The 18,110-nt window shown below is 40.8% G+C and overlaps 1 protein-coding gene across 1 annotated transcript in view; it reads left to right on the top strand.

The window, feature by feature from the left end:
- FAM135B (family with sequence similarity 135 member B) overlaps positions 1-18,110 on the top strand; it is a 250,483-nt gene that overhangs the window by 18,815 nt on the left and 213,558 nt on the right. Inside the window, exons 2-3 of the mRNA XM_051778447.1 lie at positions 3,455-3,521; positions 15,572-15,634. The gene's annotated coding sequence lies outside the window, so the exon portion shown is untranslated. The remainder of the gene's footprint in view (positions 1-3,454; positions 3,522-15,571; positions 15,635-18,110) is intronic.

Below are 18,110 nucleotides of genomic sequence, written 5' to 3'. Positions count from 1 at the left end.
TATGTATATAAAATATACATATGTATATATTTATATGTAATATATGTTCTTGAAAAACATCTCAAACAATTATTTGGTCCAAAATGGAATGGTCATCTTTATCTGGAGACAAAAATGTGACTACTTTTACAGTTTTAACTGCTTCAGAATAAATTTAATTGAACCAAACCCCCCCAGCCTGTTCTAGTTTGGTCATCTGCAGTGTTAAACAGCAGATGATACATACAGAGTGTGCTAGAGACTTCTGAGAAAAAAAAGTGCATTTTTACTTGAGATACTATGTGTGGAACTGATGCCTTATCTCAGAAAGGATATTTTAGACCTCAAATAAGTGCAAAGAAAGGTGATGACCAATGAGTGCTGTGAGAGATCTTCTCTGAAGCTAAGCTATGAAGTTTAATACTATTGTTAAAAAAATAACAATACTCTTGAGGAGGTAGATCAACAGCTTCTGTGTTTACCCTATATCTGAACATTTTGAACTAGGTACAGTTAATGAAACTAAATAGTGAGAAGTTCAAATTCAAACAATAAAATTATTCTTGTCCCCAAAATTTGTGCTTAAGATGTGCAAAGTCCTGAGAACAGCAGTGAAAGTGAGTTAGAAAGGGGTTAGATGTTTGTACATGGGTAATAAGAAACTTGGAAACCTTGCTGGTTTTGAAGTGGATCCTAAATCTTCTGCTTTTGCATAGAGAAGACTGATAAAGATCAAGAGAGATGGATCAAATTTCCCACTTGTGAGTTTTAAGTGTGTCATTTCTTGGTGCCTGTAACACAATAACATACTGTAATAAGTGGATGACTTCTGTTTTACAGGATGGTAATCTGGGATACCAGGTAAAAGCACCTGTGGTAGTTTGACCCTGGGTGGATGCCAGGTGCCCAGGAAAGCTGTTCTATCTCTCCCTCTCCTCAGTTGGACAGAGGAGAGAAAATATGACAAAAGGCTCACGGGTAAAGATAAGGACTCACCAGTTACTGTCACGGGCAAAACAGACTTGACTGGGTGAAATCAGTTCATTATCATTCAAGAGAGTATGGTAATAAAAAACAACCCCAAATCTCAAACACACCTTCTCCCCAGTCCTCCCTTCTTCCTGGGCTTATCTTTACTCACAATTTTCTCTATCTCTTCCCCTGCAGTGGTGCAGGTGGACAGGGAATAGTGGTTATGGTCAGTTCATCACATGTTGTATAGGAATGTTTACTTTAAGAAAATCTACCTCTTTGTAGAATGCTATAAGAAGCTGTAAAAAAATGAATGAAGTCAACATGAAATTGAAGTTTTCCACTGAATGTTCTAAAGGGCCCTAATACTTTTAGAGAATATTGCAGGCAGGCCTCAAGTTCCTTCTGCCTAGTAAAATGCTTTCACTGCTGCAAAAGCAGTGGTATGTCTGCACCAAAACATAAACTTCAAGTGACTTGTGAATACCTCTTACTCTTTTGGTTGGAATTAAAACCTGACAAACTTAGTCTAGGGGGTGGTGGGGTTTGTGTCTAATTAACTGTACTTAGTTCTGCTGACCCACCTCTATTTCTATGTACATTGTTTTTATGAAGATATCAGTGATCAGTGAGAAAGCTCAGGTTTTCAATTAACCAAGTACCTGGAGTTTGGTACTGTGTGAATTCTGTAGGACAGTAAAGAATAGTGTAAACTGCACTTGGTTGATATGTGCACTTTGAGGGACGTAGGGTTTCTTTTCCTGTTCATGCAGAATTTACTTCAACACAGTTACAGGCTGAAGAATGTACAAATGCATCGGTATTGTTTCTCTAGAAAAGTATGAAAAGGAGACCACATGTAAGAGGTGTTGTGTGCTGAAAGTATATTTCTGGATGCGGAATTAATTTCTCTGATATTTTATCGTTTAATTTCAACTTCGGGTAGATATTGTGGGCAAGAAAAAAGTCTTTGATGTGTTTTTTCTCAAGAGCAAGGTGTATGCTCCCTTTTTAAGGGATTCATAAAGGGATGGTAGCAGTGTTGTTTCAGCCTTTCCCAGCATCTAAATCTTGATAAATAATTCAGTACAAGTCATTGCTATAGTGAATAGTAATTAGGTTTGTGAAAGAAAGAACGGTTGCTTCAGATAAAAGAATGAGGGCCCTATTTCTCAGATTGCCCAGACAAACATCCATCACTGTTCACTCTCAATGTAACAGCAGGTCACACATTTAATACAAAGCAAGCAGTGCAATTTCCATTTGAGAAAATTAAGGTTGAAATATATCCTTGTACTTTTTAGTACAACTGTCAAGTGTCACCCAGTTAGCCTCTGCTTGGTCCTAAAGTTAGGTGAAATTTCAGCTGCAATTACACAAGAACATGAGATTTACCATGGCCATCTTTTAGAAAAATGAATCTCTACCTTGTCTCCAGGTATTAGGCAACCTTTTCCAGTTTAGATGACCAGAGTGTTCAAAATAACTAATTGAATTTGTCCAGCTTGACCACACCAGGTACCCTCTGCAGCATTTAAACACTGATCAAAAGTATTTAAATGCACAAACTTTAGAAGAAGTTTCTAAACTTCTCATTTATAGCCCTGATGTGGGTTTGTTATTCAACCATCTACCATTTTTAGCTGTTCACTTCAATAAAATGTCCCTGCTTTGTAGTACATCATATGCCATCCAGTTTCTTTGACTGTTTTGAGTAGTTCACAAATTTTCAAAGTTCACTGTGTTCTTGAACAACTTCTACTGCTGTGGCTCCTTGTTTAGGGGGTCAGAGTAGAGCAATATAGTCAAATAAGTTTTAGTACCAATTGTGTCAATTCTATTTAGTATGTGTTATTAGAATCCTTTCAACTTTGTGAAGTTATGTATTTCAAGGTATAATAGTCCATAAAAAGACCTTTTTCCCCATTGAAAACATTAAATAAATAATGACAAGAATGAGAAATGCTGCACTATACTCTAACATTATGCAACCAGCATGACTGATGTGATTTATCAGTCTTTTACAACTCCTTTTACTGCCAAAGGAACTGTTCCATGAAAAATATTCTGTAGAGCTGGAGAGATGTGGGGAGATTTAGTTACATCTTATTTTCATTACACACATCAGTGTAGATTCATTAAATTTGCAGAAAAAAGCCCGCCAGTCACAGAACTCTTCCCTTTGCTTCCTTCCATCCTTATTTTCCACCAGGGCTCCCCCACATGGGAACTATACCCTCCTGCTTCCTTCTGAACCACTAAGCCCAGAGTTCCATGCCTGCAAGGAACTCAACTGTTTCCCTTGCTATACACTTAATATTTAATATGTAACATTCAGTTCTGTGTTCTAACTCAAATCGTTCAATAGACTATGTATTATTGAACAGGAGGAACTTAGACTGTTAAATAAGCAGGAACTTCAGATCTGTCTTTATGAATGAGCCTGATTACGTAACATTTGCTTGCTTCATCGTAGGTTCATTATTGCTTTTAATTCTTTCAGTTATTTGATGAAGCCTAAAGCAGTTTGCCATCCAGGACACTTCTAGCATTGACCTCCTTTCTTCTAGGTAAGTACAAATGTGCAGTTAATACTTAGGCCAAGTGCATAAATGCATTCAAAATTAATAGATGGGCAAGATCTGCTTGAGTGTTACAAAACCAGGACAAATGAATGTGCTGGGATTTTTTTCCCCCTCTCCATATAGTTTCTTACAGAGGTTTAAAGTTACTTTTGCAGAGTATTCTTTTATTCAAGAGGGTGGAGGATTCATGCTTGCTGGATCATGTGACTTACTTATGCGTTCCCAGCTCCTATTGTTATTTGTCTGACGATAACAACAGGAGTCCCCATCAGTCTGAATTGCTGTGCAAGCACACACTCAGACTAAAGTATCTTCAGTGACACTTCACTGAGTCTAGAGAAAGCCCAAAGAGCTGCAGCACAGATTTTCTATGTTTTATTTATTGACCAGGGATTTAAGTATGAAAAAAAAATCAGGGACCAGTTTTACTGAGGTGTTTAGTTACCTCAGTTCCATTTAAATGAACGTGAATGAAGTACCACATGACTGGTTAAAAGACCAGCTGACAGTGACATCTAAAAAAACAAAGATACCAGGTCTTGGCTAGAGGAAAAAAATGCCCTTAGTTTTGCTGATAGACATTCCAAAATAAACCCATTTTTTAGCACAATCACTTGGATAATTTGATGCTTGATAAATAATACTAACCTTCTCACCTTCCCATGTGAAACCTAGAGCTGCTATGACATGATTCCTCAAGAAGTAAGCGACGTGGCTGTTAGCACTTACTCTATCTCCCTGCAGCACTACAAATTCAATCTAACAAATCCCCTCTGAGATCTGAGGAAGAACATGATATCTAGTAGTATCAAGGGAAGCAATTTTTTCTCTCTTCAGTCCATGACAAACCTTATCAGTCTTTCCTGGACAAAACCACCGTTCCTGGATTGTCAGAAATCATGTAATTTTCCAACCTAAGTCTATTTCTGAACATTATATATCCCACTGATCTTTTACCAGTATCATATTTAAAGTTAGCTAACTCTTCCACTATCTTGACATTCAACCTTTACAAGCATAAGTTACTGTATCCTCCCTTAACCTTTATATTCCTATGACAAGTTGAGCTTTCTGTGTATCCTTGTCCCCAGCGATCTTAGTCCATTTGCCTTCTTTTCTCTTGAAAACAGGTGCTTAGAAATGTAAATACAATTCCCTCTGAGGCCACGCCAGGCTTTTTTTACAACTGTATGGGTAATTCCTTACCAGTACTAAACCAAATTCAGAATGTTGTGGCATTTGTATAGAATCACAAAGTTATAGAATCAGCCAGATTGGAAAGGATCTCTGAGATCATCAAGTCCAACCCTTGATCCACGACCACCATGGTACCTGTACTGTGCCCATAGATTCGTGGAGTATCCTAAGTTGGAAGGGACTCACAAGGATCATTAAATCCAACTCCTGGACCTGCACAAAATCACCCCAAGAATCACACAATATATCTGAGAGCTTTGTCCAAACACTTGAAGTCTCTCAAGCTTGGTACTGTGACCACTTCCCTGGGGAGCCTGTTCCAGTGCCCAGCCACCCTCTGGGTGAAGAACCTTTGCCTAATATCCAACCTAAACCTGACACAGCTTCATGCTGTTTGCTTGGGTCCTGTCGCTGGTCACCACAGCAATCAGCGTGTGCCCCTCCTTTTCACCCTGTGAGGAAATCGTAGCACACAATGAGCACACTCTGAATCTCCTCCAGGCTGAACAGAACAATTGACCTCAGCAGCTCCTCATAGGGCTTCCCCTCCAGACACTTCACTATGTTCATTGCCCTTCTTTGGACACTCTCTAATAGCTCTATATCTTTCTTATATTGTGCTGTGAGGAACTCACTCATGGGCTGAGCTCTCACAAACAGAGAAATGACACTTGTTGGGGATGAGCAAAGGTGAGGCACAGTCCATTGAACATGTGGCAACAAGGGAGACCACTAAGGGTATAAGCTGACCTTGAAGAAACTAATTGTTGTGTGTTTTATCTCTGGGGGATACAGTTTTGTCCTTATCAGAGTATGATTTAGTATCCCCTTGCATTTAGGTAATTCAATGGAGTTCTCATTTTCCTCACAGACATGTTGCAACAACATCCCTGATGAATTCACAGCAAATTCACAGCCTTGGAGAGCCCAGGAGGGACCATCTGTCTCTGAAGGGCAGCAGCTTGGGGAAGGGTCTGACCTGGGACAAGGAGATAGGTCAGGAGGGAGGAGTATCCTAAAGAGGCTATCAGGGATGTACCCAGCCCTATCCCAACTGTCTCATGGGAGAGGAGTGAGGAGTGAAGTGAGGAAGAGGGGGCTGGGGAAGAGCTAAATGGAAGATGGTTATTGTGCTGTTTGTCTTTCTTTGTCAATACCAGAATATATTTCAACTGTGAATAAATTAAATTTATTTTCTCCTTATAATCCTGCTTAGCCCATGAGAGTAACTGGTAAATGATCTTCTTGTCTTCACCTCTACCCATGAGCTCTCATGTTTTGTCTCCTTGGATCTCTGAGGAGCAGAGTGAATGCATGATGGGTGGGTGTTTAGCCTTTAGCCAAGGTTAACTCAGGACAAAGAACACGACAGGAATGACTACATTGTCTGGTTCTCTTAAGGCTTCTCAAAGTGATTTTTGAAGGCTCTCAATGTCCATTTTGGATGGTTGAGAGAAGTGTGTTGCTCTCCAGGAGAGACTGAACACATGAAGGTTGTGGTCTGCACTTTTGCACATTTGTGAGAGCCCACTCTGAGCCAGAGGCTGAATAACACACAAGTTAATAAATCCTGAGAGCCCTTGATGCATATCAGTTCAGGCTTTGAGCCACACAAATGCAACTGCAGGGCTCTGCTAAACACTCAGGCAGCAGAGCCTGGCTATTTTTGTTTTCTCTGCCCACATAAATCCACAAGATATATTCTGGGTGACCCTAGACCAAGGTTTGCCAGGAAAAAAAAATTGGTTTGAAGAATAGCAGATTTAGTTTTTATTTCAGCATTTAGAAGAAAGCAGCTTCCCAAAAGATCTAGGCATGAACTGCATAGCAGTAAGTGTTGTGTGTGTGAGGTACTGCAGAGGCTGTATTTGCATTTATGCTGAGAGAGCAATGCTGCACAGGGAGATGTGTTTGTAAATAGTCCTGAAGCATCCCTCTGAATTACAGCAGTCTGCCGGGCTCCTGGTGGTGAGAAGAGACATGCTAAGGATGTGCAAAGGAGTTAAGCACAATTGCTTCACCCCAGGTGTGATTCAGAGGTTATATGAGGCTGTGACTGACTTTTTAAAAAAAAGTATTCACTCAAGCTGTCCTGAGATATGAGGTGAATTGTCTCAGATGTTTATAGACTGACTGTTTCTGGCAGCATGAGGGATGATGATCAGGGGTTTGGGGTCTTATAAAAAGGAGAGAGAAAGATTTTTTACATGGGTAGATAGTGGTAAGGTGAGGGGGAATGAAGAGGAGAGATTTAGATTAGCTATTAGGAAGAAATTCTTTCCTCTGAGGGTGGTGAGGCACTGACCAGGTCACCCAGGGAAGCTGTGGGTGTCACATCCCTGAAACTGTTCAAGACCAAGTTCAATGGAGCTCTGAGCAACCTGGTCTAATGGAAGGTGTCCCTGTCCATGGCAGGGCATTTGGCAGATGGTCTGGAAGGTCTGTTCCAAACCAAACTCTTTTAATTTTTTATATTTCTACTATAAATCCTCTTATGTTTGTAAATGTGTGTTTCACTTCTGCTGTGCATGTGAGTTCTGCCTGTCTACAGAGACCACCAATGGGTGGCAGTGATAGAAATCTCATCTTTGTCACCTAAATGCAGGAAACTCCGTGTCTGAGGTTATAGGAGGGGGACCACATAATTGCACACAGTGTTGACAGGGGTGGAAGAAAGGAAAGACAAGACTGGAGTGAGGAAGCACTCAGTGAAATGAGAACCAAGCAAGTGAATGTCATTTTTTATGTGCAAACATGTAGCCCTGGCTGTTGGTCACTGTAACTCAGATATGCCTGCACTACCAGTGTATGTCCAAATTTGGTTTGCACTAGAGATCACTCTATGTATAGTGAATATAGTATTGCCATGAGTCATTTCCCATTGTCTGCAGCAAGTAACAGACCTTCAACCTTGAAGTCTCAATATGATTTTCCTTTTCATGGAGTTTCCTCCTTCCTTCTCAAGGAATATTCCAGAGAAAATAAAATTCTATGCAATTATGACCATTGGCATTGATTCTTAAAATTAAAATAATTAAAGTTGCTTATGGAATACAAAAAGCAAGAGTAAAAATTACTAGAAGAAAATTTTTATTTCAGGGGCTTAATTGGTGAGGGATAAACTTGATGGTTTGTTTCTTATCTGCCCTCTAGTGTTCATGACTCCTTTTCCTCTGAAGCATGCTCATGTCCAAGGATTTGTTTGAGAGTGGAAACTGAAGAAAAAAAAGAAAATGGAATAGTAATTGAATTAGTGAAAAAAGCTTTCTAATGTTCTTCCCAATATAAGTTCAAAGGACTACATTTATTTTATTGATTTGTTGTATTAGAGAAACAGGAGGGATAAAAGGCATCACAAAAGTAATCAAAAACTTCAATATCATCTCAGATTTCTTACTCTTTTAAAAGATTAAGCTGACAAAGTCTTCATATGTCTGTGAAATTGTGGAAAGACTGATATAATCAGAGATTATTTTCCTTGTGATTGAAACAGATTTGTTGAACTTTCACAGAAATGCCTTTTGGGTAATTGGAAATGTAAATTTATGGTAATTTAGAACTTGAAAAATACAAATATGAAAATATTTTAGAAAACACCTTTTTTTTTTTTTAACTGAGCTTATCCTTTAGAGCCAGCATCGTATTAGTCATCTTCCAAGAATATTCTTTAAATTTTGAATTCAAGAAGAAAAGAGGTTTTGCATAAAAAAGCATTAACTCATTTGAGGAATGTGAATCAAAACTGTGTTTATGATATATGTGCACTAAAAGTACGTGTAACTTAGTTGTGGCTTAGTTCTGTAAGATCCAAATTTATTTTTGCACCTGGATGTGCAAAAGCGCACCCACATACACACATTCACATACAATTTCTTGTCAATAGGTGATTATGGACTAAATCATACTGTGTGTGTATACTCATATACATAATGTCTTTGTGTATTTGAATAAATTCATATATATATTTAGAGAAAGAGAGAGTGTTTGTGTGGATACATGTATGAATGTATGTGCATATTTATATTTATGTCATCATCATGGCTGGGCTTCGCGAATGAAGATTTGGGAAAGGGCTCTACCCATGTTTGTCACAAGCACACTGGTGGCTAAAAAGGCCAATATGAGACAGGCATGTCTGGCTGCAAAAGGCACAACAGAAAGACTCCTTAGGTGGTAAATTCTGCAAGGCACGATTCTTTCTGCATTGTCTTTTCTCCTCGAGAGTGATCCTACGTGCGTTCTCAAAGGAGACAGCTGCGTTATAGATGGCATGTCTCCAGACCTCCCGATTAGAGGCCAGAGAAGACCAGTTATGTTGATCAGTATGGCCAAGGCTGAGATGTTGTTTCAGGGAGTCCTTGTATCTTCTCTTCGGGGCTCTTCTCATGCAGCAGCCGGTGGCAAGTTCACCATAGAGTAAGATCTTAGGGAGGCAGTGGTCCTTCATCCTGGAGACATGCCCTGCTCAACGCAGCTGTGTTCTCAGCAACATGACCTCAATACTTGTGACTGCTGCTTGTTCTAGAACAAGGGGCCGAGCCGGGGCTGCCGCACCAAGTGCGCGCGTCCCTTATATTTATGTATATATATATATAAATGTGTGATTCTAGGTCATCAAAACATAAGGAACCAGAAAACTGGACTTCTAAATTGTTTTAGTAGATACTAGAGGATCTGGAATGAGGTGCTCAGCCACATTCTCCAGACTACCCAGCTGAATTTCCCACTATGACACTTGAATAACATTTAAGATCATTAATTCTTAGCCCCTTCTGGAAGCAGAGATGTGCAATGCTACTCGTGTTGTTCTAGGGGAGACCCTTAGAAGCCTACGGTGCCTGATCCCTCTTGCCTACAGACTGGTCCACTTTTACTGAACAGGAAGAGAGATCACCAGCTTTGCTAAACACTATTTTGGACTCTAGGAAAATCTCCTGGAAACTGGGAGCCCTCCCAGGCCTATGGAGGGATTCAGTTGACTTGGTCCCTATGATGAAGTAGTTCAAAATGATTATTATCTCTAATCTGATATTTTTCCTAGCTACTGCTGAGGATAGGCTGGGGTGTCCTTTGAATGGCACTTTGGAGACCTCCAGGCCTCTGCAAGGAGAAAGAGCTCTTCCATCTGAGCAGATTGAATTCCCCACCAGGTTTCATTTTCTCAAGAGGTTCAGTGAAGACCCTGCAGCAGGAAAAGCCACAGCACACAGACCTGTTGCTCAGGGCCAGTATTGACAAAGCCTCCCATTTTAATCTCTTTATACCTGTACAGAGTCCATTCCAACTGCTTGTGGGTGACACATGATTATTCTGCATCTACCTTGACCCTCTTTGTTCCTTATGTCACTGCTATAGCTCAGCATGGGATTTATTAAAGTTTATTCTGAAGCAAGTAATGATGGTGTTTGGTGACAGAGCAGAGCAGGAAAAAAAAAGGTCCCATTTTTTCTCCACTTCAAACAGAAATACAGGTGTGTGATGCCTGGCCACATTAACAGAAGAGCCTCTATTTTGCCTGGAAAGGAAAAGTATAGCTATCTTTTGAGGACTGGAATCCTGGAGGAGCCCATGGACTTCATAACAAGATAGCCAGAGAGGGAATGATCTCTCTCAAGGTTTTTCCCACCTTGAGTCCAGTGCCATGCAACACACAGTATGCTATGATTTCTTTTAGGAGGCAGTGCTGGTCATGGGTCTGTGTTGTGACCCTCAAGTGCAAGGATCCCGTTAAAATCCAAACACTATGTGCTGTTTTGGGCTGTTTCTGTACATTGCAGAGGATGATGTTAACACCTAATTAACATAAAGGGGCTGTTACCATCCTTGTACCATGCAAGAAGGGCAAACAAGGGCATGCTCTGTAACGGGAACTGGACAAAACAGCAGACAAAGGTTCATCACTTCTCAACAGGTAGGCTATGAAAAGAGCTTCTGCTGCTTTTCACCTCAATCTATCTCTCCTTTCTCCTTCATATCTCTCATATCTGGGTGTTGGCAGGGAACTGGGTCATGCAGGCTTTCAAGGCAGAGGGAAATGTTTACTTTTCCCTTTGTGTTGAAGAGATTGAGTCTCTCTCTTGCCCCATTTAATTTCAGAGCTGGGTAATGAAGCCAATGCTATTGCTGTGTTTGTGACTGGAGAAGAAAGGAAAATAAAAAGAATGTGATGTAATGCTCTGATAAATTCCATGATTATCTTTAGCCTTCTTTAGTTTTCCTTTTTATTGGTTTGACGTGTACCTGCTGTGCCAATCTGTTAGCCAGGATGTCGTCACTGAAAAGTACACAAACATATAATCTATGCTTTTCCTTTTACAGACTGAGTGCAAGGCAGGCTAAGGAAAGATTTGGAAAACTGGGAAAATGACTTCTATAATGAGGCAAGTCACAGGTATGATAGAATAATTCAGAAGGTCTTTAGTTCAGTTCCCTGCTCCAAGCAGTCAGCTGTGGGGTCACTTAAGGCCTTCAAGGCTTTAACCAGTCCACACTTGAAAACTTCTGAGGATGGAAGCCACGTAACCTCTCTGGACATTGTGCTTCATTGTATGACTTTCCTCATGGGGAAAAGGCTTGAAACTCTCTTATTTAAGCTTATGCTTGTTGTCTCTGCTTCCCCTGCCATTCACAACCATGAAGAAATTTTTTCCATCTTCTGGGTGACCTCTCCCCGTAGATAGTGGAGGGCTGCTGACCCCTTAACAGTTCATCCAAAGTGTCTTATCCGAGATGAATAAGTCATGGTCCCCCACTCTCTCCTTATCGGGCAATCCTACCTTCTCAGTGGTCCTCTGTGGAACTTGCTCTGGTTTATCCAGATTCTTCTTGTATTGGGGGGACAAAAACTGGGTTCAGTATTTAGGTGTGGTCTGGAGATCACTGAAACAGGGAGAGATAATCTATTCCCTTCATCTACAGACTGTAACCTTGTTGGCAAAGCCCAGGGGGCCTTTGGTCTTTGCTGCCAAGGCTCACGACCAGCTCACTGTCCACCAAGGCTGCAGTTCATCAGTCCCAGTCTCTGTTGTTTCCAGTTCTTCTTCCTTTCCAGTGTCCTACTCTAAATCAGTGATTCTAAGGATACAGTAGTGTTTGTAAGAGCCATGTTTTACAGTTTTCCTCATTGGCTGCTGGATCTATACATAACAGTATTCTGGATGTTATGCCATGATGTTGCTGTGGGCAGAGTAGTGCCAGGTGCCTCATGCTCCCATCTACACCATCTGTGTGGGCTGTGGTGCATGCACATGGAATTTTCTGTTTGCACTTAGGTGGCAGGGAAGACCATAAAATACAGTCTGATGGAGCTGTGCCCAGAGTTTTGGCTCTATTCAAGGCTCTGTTGCTGATTGTGCAATGGGGAATTTTTCCTGCTAGAGTGGAATGGGAGAGGACAAATCAAAACATGTTTCCACCTCTTCCCCAGAACTGGCATGTTGAGAAGGAAAAGGAAACTGTCTTTCCTTCTGTCGCATGTACATCCAGCCTTTGCAGTTGTTCCCTGGATTCTGACCATGTTTAATTATATAAGGTGTTCTGCAGCTGTTCCTCAAGAATAACAGGCATGTTGTAGGGGCAACTAGAGGGAAAATCCTCAATAGTTTTATTTTTATTTCCTATGGAGATGAATAATGTGTTTTTATAATATTTTTGGTAATAGCATGTAAAAAGATATTCTGCTTTGACTGAACACTGAACGTGAGTTTTTTGGGGGGGAGGGTGTCAGTTTACTGGGAAATCAAATCCCTATCTATTCCTGCCAAGCCTCCAGTTGAGAAGATAATACACACAAGGGCCCGAGTCATTCCATCTCTAGTCATTCAGGTATCTTTTGCTGTCAATATCCTGGCTGTATGGTCTCAGTGAGGCAGACATGCCTACATGGCTGGGATATGCAGTGAGAGAATAGAATGTTGTCATCTTCCCAGATTAGCTCCAACTCTATATCTACTCAGTCTTGGTCCTCCCCATTGAAATAAACCATTTGATGACTTGTATTATCACTGACTTCTGTTGACATATGCTCAATTGAGGCATTAAGAGGATGAAATGTTTTAGAATTATTTCCCTGTGGACTTCAAGGTCAGTCCTATTCTATGGCAAATCCCTGAAGTCCTGCAGTTGCTCTCTCAAACTGTGTTTTACCTCTTTAGATGCGTAGTAGTTCTCATTGTCTCTTCAATAAATAATAAGCTTTAAGAAGAACAGCAGATATCTACACAGGTACTAAGACAAGGTTCTGTGATTTTGTATGGAAGACAATATCTTTCTAGCTGGCATAGTCCCCTTTATGAAAACCCTTACGTTCAGTTTATTTTAAAATTACAACACATGTATTTCATAAACACTGTTTGCCCCTTCATGCAAAGAGAGAAGGATTTTTTTTTTTTGACATTAACTCCACAAAGTAGGTTGGTGTAATTTCTTCTGATTAACTTTTCCAACCAACCAGAAGACAAGTGAGAACTGGTCCTTTAGCATTATTTAGTGATGATCTGTGGAATTTCAGAGGTTAGTAAGGCTGCAAGTCTTTCCAAAGCAGTGTAGACATGCCTCAAAAGTTTCTACCCTAAGCTCCTTCCTTCTCATAAAGCTATGAATGTCCTATTTGCTGAAAGTGACTATGAATATGAGGTAAGGAAGTGTCCACTAGCAACTTCTATCATTGACAGGGGTGGTGGGAACGCTGAAAAATATCCTATTCTGATTCTGTTGTAACGGAGGCTATAGCTGTATAGCTATGATAAAAGGTGGGAGTCATCTGTCTGGATAATCACATCTTAGTTGACTTTCCTTGATCTTACTCCTTCACACCATTGCACTTCAACCTTGAGCCAGGGATGACAATAATGTCTCTAACAGTTTCCATCTTACTCACTTAAATGTCATTGACCTAGAAAGTGATATAGTGGTTGGAAGTTACATGTTAGAACTTAAAACAACTTAAACTAAGAGTTAAAATCTCAAATATGAAACTTCCCTCATCGCTGAAAATGCTGTTTTGCCACTGGCTTGGATTTTGCACAACAGATTCTCATCCAGTGGCTGAATAACCTTTTGCATCCAAGCATATTTGGGAGTAAGTTGCCAGCTACCCTGTCCTTTCCCACCTGTAACACACATTTCCACAAGCATATTTAGCTTCTCTGTACCATGGTTTATCCAGACAAAAATAAGGATGATGTTTTTCTTCTCCTTACAAGGCTGCAATCTGATGCTTATTATGAGTAATGCTAGACAAGTGGTTCATTCTGATATTTTGAAATAATGTTTGGTTCTGATATTTTAAAATAATCTTTATATGCAAACTCCAGTTAATAGCGAGGTACTACTAGTATTGCCTACCAGCTGGTATTCTGAATTTTAATAAAAGACATATTAAAAAAAAGAAGCTGAAAACCTCTAGGGAAGAGTCTTAAACAAACAAACCCATCTGGTTGTTTTGTGAATTAATATATATTTTAGGTGGGAGTGATACCAATGAGTGTTGTTAAGGTTGTCCAGCATTTCTTATAGTAACACTCTAGCTTTTATTGCTTATCGTTTTGCTGTATGTTAATTGCTTGGGCTGAAACTTTATGCAGGGGCATCTGCCTTGCACTGAATTAATTTTGGAAAACTGAAGCCAAAATAGTTTAGCCCTTTCCATAAAAGAATCTAGGAGAAATAACCAGTTTTGCCTACATTAGAAATGGATCATATGTTCTTCTTTGGAAGACTTGAACTTGTGTGCTTAGGAACAGATATTCCAAAGGAAAAAGAGAAGAAATGGTATTTTTGTTGTGTCCATCTCTCATAACTTGTGCCATAAGACAGCCCATTATCCTTTGAATAAAAAGGTTTTGGGTGCTTGGCAGCAGCTAGACATAAACAGATAAGGTCCTCTGACATGTTAAGTTTTCCAGTCTGGAAATATGGATGTTTTTTTCCAAGTCTGTGTCAAAACAGAGTTGCGCAGTTTCTCTGCAACATTCCTTCCTTTTTCTGGAATGCTGTAGGCTAGGCCAGATCTAAGGTGGGACACAAGCTGGGAGATGCAATAGTCTGGTGAAAGTTCCTTGCACTGTGCCCAACCTAAAAAGGGGAAGAATTTGCCCTTATGATTTACAGCACCAAATAGGCAGAGGGAGGTCTAGGAGGTAACAAGGGGCCTAGGATGAGACCAAGTGATTTGGATTTAGGATATCAGGGATGGATGTGTATAAGGTGTGGTCATATGTGCATGGCAATATGTGTTTGTGTGGAGGAAAAAGGAGGCTGTGTATAAAACCAAGGGAGAGTTGGTGAACTAAGGGGGCAGAGATCAGGAATCTGTGTGCTGAGAGCAGTCGGGTAGAAGACTTGTTCATGATTTCATAGAATGGTTGATATCAGAAGTTACTTCTGGAAATCAGCTACAGCAGGTTGCAGAGGACAATGTTCAATTGAGTTTTTAATATTTCAAGTAATGGAGACTCCACATCCTGTCTGGGCAAGCTATTTCAGTGTTCAGGGAGTTCAGCATTGATATCCAGAAAATCTCAGCTGCTTGTATGGATGCCTCTGAAAAAGTCCAGGGCTTGTTTTCCATGCACAAAATAAATGACAGTGGCAGTCCTTTTTCCATAGGGGTTTTCAGAAAAGTATTGATTGTGATTCTGTGAGGTACTGCAGTGCTGAGCAGTGCTCTGCAGCTACTAAGGCTGTCTGCAAGATGATAATTTGGGTCTGGTCTGTGTTATTCACAAAATCCTTTCTTTTTCTCCTAACTTCTAACACTGCTGTAGTTCCTTCGACGTTTGTATCATGTTAAACATCTGAAATGTGCTTAGTTTATCTACTCTCTGTTTTCTGTCCAGTATGCAATCTTCCAGAGCCCTAAATGAGAGGACTGCAACCTGAGATTTCCCACTGCCTTCCAGGTAAGGGAAGAACTGGCGGGTAAAAGTAGCTTTTTCTTACTTTAAGTAAGGCTGTTTACTTGGCTGTTTGGCTGTAACAAGATGCTGGACTAAAAAATGAACAGTAGAATGAATGAAATATTAAATGGATGGCAGCTGAATGAGGACTCTGTGGCTTGAGGACAGGATAAGTGTGAGGACTTTCAAAGAGAAGTCTCTTGGATACAACTATTAAAACAAGCCAAGTCATTGTGATCATTGCTATATTATACTAAGTGGATTTTGTGTGAAACACATGTTTAGTAAAATGATAAATTATACTTTTCCTGGTACTGCAGTCTTTACCTATATGATCCATGAAAATCCTGTGTGATTTTAAACACTACATGATTTAAAAAAAGTTGTATTATTTTAAAAATACTTTTATACTGTGGTACTCGCCAACAATCTGTTTATTAAAATTGGGTTGGAAGGGATCTTAACGATCATCTAGTTCCAAATCCTTTCATTAGATGAAGTTGCCCAAAGCCCTATCAAATCTGGTATTGAATGCTTCCAGTGACGGGACATGAATGATGGACCTCTGTCTGTCACCAGCTGCATCAAAATAAATATAGATATATTTGAGTTAACACTTCTGGATATATTTTTATCACATAGCTACATGAAAGACATCTTTTGATCCCCTCTCCTGTTTTTCACCTCCTTTTGCTTAACTGCTTCTCTGTTGCATAGCATGAAAACGGATTATTTGAGACTGTGTAATTTGCATCAGAGGGTGTTTCAAATCCTGCTATAGCAAGATGGTGCATTGCTTCCTAAAAGGGTCTTACCATCTGAATGGTCCTAGAGCATATAGAGGATCCAGAAGAAATCAAAGCCTGAGAGTTCTGTTCATTTTTGTGTGTCAGACTTTCCCTTTAGACCTTACCTTTTCCTGAAATTATAAAGTAGAAATAAACAGTCCCTGGAAGCTGCATCACAATCAAAAGGTAAATTCAACTTCTGAGTTTATTAAAAAAGCTTCATTTTCTCTGTCCATTAACTACAGAGCTGTCACGTTTCCTGCTTCTAGCCTGGAGCAGGCATTTGGTCCTACCTTCTGCTCCCCAGTCACAGTGGTACATGTCACACATTCACAGTGAGCTCTCACTGGGATTTCATGCTGCAGACTGTGTCTCAGAGCTTGAAGAAAGCTGTTGCAGCCAAGATGTGGACTCTGCCTGTGACCACTCACTGGATGCTCCAGTGGGGATGCTGAGGGTTGTGGTCTTTCCTTGCCATGTGAGACAGTCTGCCTGAGACACATTCACTTCCTTTCCCCAATGTGTGGGGTTAATTCACAAGCTTGGACCTCGCAATGTAAGGTTTTATGCGCTGACATTGAGGTATCTGAGGAATCATAGAATCATAGAATGTTAAGGGGTTGGAATAGACCTTAAAGATCATGTAGTCCCAACTCCCTCTGCCATGGACAGGGACACTTTCCACTAGATCAGTTACTCAAGGCCTTATCCAACCTGTCTTTGAACACTGCCAGGGTTGGAGCATCCACAACCTCCCTGGGCAACCTATTCCAGTGAAACAGTGTAATTTTTGTAAAAAATTTCTTCCTAATATCTACCCTAAATTTCCCCTCTTTCAATTTTTACCTATTACTCCTATCACTACAGTTCCTGATGAAGAGTCCCTCTCTGGCTTCCCTTTAGGACCCCTTCAGATACCAGAAAGTTGCTACGAGGTCTCCATGCAACCTTCTCTTCTCTGGGTTGATCAACCCCAACTTCCTCAACCTGTCTTCACAGAGGAGGTCCAGTGCTCTTGTCAACTTTTTGGCCTCCTCTGGACTTGCTCTAACAGTTCCAGGCCCTTCTTATATTGGGGGCACCAGAGCTGGATGCAGCACTCCAGGTGGGATGTCCCTAGAGCAGAGTAGAGGGGCAGAATCGCCTCTTTTGACCTGCTGTCCACACTCCTTTGGATGGAACCCAGGATTAATTTGGCTTTCTGGGCTGTAAGCACACGCTGCTCATGGGGAATTTGTCATCAGTCCTCACCCCCAAGTCTTTCTCTGCTGGGTTACTCTCAATCACTTCTCTACCCAACCTGCAGGGGTGTCTGAGATTGACGTGACCCAGGTGTAGGACCTTGCACTTTTCTTTGTTGAACTTCGTGAGATTTGCACTGGTGCACCTCTCCAGCCTGTCAGAGGTCCCTCTGGATGCCATCCCTTCCCTCCAGTGTGGGACTGCACCACACATCTTGGTGTCATCAGCAGATTTGCTGCGGGTCCCTCAATCTCACTCTCCATGTTATTGACTAAGCTGCTGAACAGGATCGACCCCAGAACCAACCCCTGAGGGACACCCCTTGTCACTGGCTTTCATGTGGACAATGAGCCCTTGACCACAACCTTTTGTGTGTGGCCTTCCAGCAATTCTTTATCCACTGAGTGGTCCATCCATCAAACCCCTGTCTCTCCAATTCGGAGACAAAG

Source organism: Manacus candei, unplaced genomic scaffold (genome assembly GCF_025592945.1).
Source record: "Manacus candei isolate 608988 ecotype Guabito, Panama unplaced genomic scaffold, ASM2559294v1 h1tg000013l, whole genome shotgun sequence".
NCBI classification, from domain to species: Eukaryota; Metazoa; Chordata; class Aves; order Passeriformes; family Pipridae; genus Manacus; species Manacus candei.
Note: the sequence above shows the minus strand (reverse complement) of the source record. Positions and strands in the feature narration are given on the sequence as shown.